The following is a 1,340-nucleotide window of genomic DNA, read 5'->3' as shown; positions in this document are numbered from 1 at the left end:
TCTTCTCTACCTCATTCTTCTATTTTTATTTTCCTCTGACACCTCAAGGAATCTCTATACTATGACATAGAGGATAAAGACATTCTTGTTGAAGCTGATCCTGGACCTGAAAGGACCTTGAAGAGAAAGCTAAGAGAAGCTAAAGTACAACTCTCTGTAGAGGACCTAATAGAAATTTTCAAACAAGAAGAAGCCATGGCAGCCGAAAACAACAACAATGCCAACAATGCAAGGAAGGTGCTTGGTGACTTTACTACACCTACACCCGACTTCTATGGGAGAAGCATCTCAATCCCTGCCATTGGAGCAAACAACTTTGAGCTTAAGCCTCAATTAGTTTCTCTGATGCAACATAATTGTAAGTTTCATGGACTTCCATTGGAAGATCCTCATCAGTTCTTAGCTAAATTCTTGCAAATCTGTGACACTGTCAAGACCAATGGGGTTGACCCTGAGGTCTACAGACTGATGCTCTTCCCTTTTGCTGTAAAAGACAGAGCTAGAACATGGTTGGATTCAAAACCTAAAGAAAGCCTGAACTCTTGGGAAAAGCTAGTCAATGCCTTCCTGGCAAAGTTCTTTCCACTTCAAAAATTGAGCAAGCTTAGAGTGGAAGTCCAAACCTTCAGACAGAAGGAAGGTGAATCCCTCTATGAAGCTTGGGAAAGATACAAACAATTGATCAGAAGGTGTCCTTCTGACATGCTTTCAGAATGGAGCATTATAGGTATCTTCTATGATGGTCTGTCTGAACTGTCCAAGATGTCATTGGACAGCTCTGCTGGAGGATCTCTTCATCTGAAGAAGACGCATGCAGAAGCTCAAGAACTCATTGAAATGGTTGTAAATAACCAATTCATGTACACTTCTGAAAAGAATCCTGTGAATAATGGGACAAATCAGAAGAAATGAGTTCTTGAAATTGATACTCTAAATGCCATATTGGCTCAGAACAAAATATTGACTCAACAAGTCAATATGATTTCTCAAAGTCTGTCTAGAATGCAAGCAGCAACAGGCAGTACCAAAGAAGCTTCATCTGAAGAAGAAGCTTATGATCCTAAGAACCCAGCAATGGAAGAGGTGAATTACATGGGAGAATCCTATAGAAACACCTATAATCCTTCATGGAGAAATCATCCAAACCTCTCATGGAAGGATCAACAGAGGCCTCAACAAGGCTTCAACAACAATAATGGTGGAAGAAATAGGTTTAGCAATGGCAAACCTTTTTTATCATCTTCTCAGCAACAAATAGAGAATTCTAAGTAGAGCCATTCTGACTTAGCAACTGTAGTCTCTGATTTAATTAAAACCACTCAAAGTTTCATGACTGAAAC

At 39.7% G+C, this 1,340-nt stretch overlaps 1 non-coding gene across 1 annotated transcript; it reads right to left on the bottom strand.

Annotated features, from left to right (window-relative positions):
* Positions 1–600: 600 nt before the first annotated feature.
* On the bottom strand, positions 601–708 carry LOC112768386 (small nucleolar RNA R71). Its single transcript, XR_003185821.1, has one exon. It is a non-coding gene; the product is annotated as a small nucleolar RNA R71 (small nucleolar RNA).
* Positions 709–1,340: the final 632 nt, after the last annotated feature.

This window comes from Arachis hypogaea, chromosome 17 (genome assembly GCF_003086295.3).
Source record: "Arachis hypogaea cultivar Tifrunner chromosome 17, arahy.Tifrunner.gnm2.J5K5, whole genome shotgun sequence".
In the NCBI taxonomy this organism is placed as follows: domain Eukaryota; kingdom Viridiplantae; phylum Streptophyta; class Magnoliopsida; order Fabales; family Fabaceae; genus Arachis; species Arachis hypogaea.
Note: the sequence above shows the minus strand (reverse complement) of the source record. Positions and strands in the feature narration are given on the sequence as shown.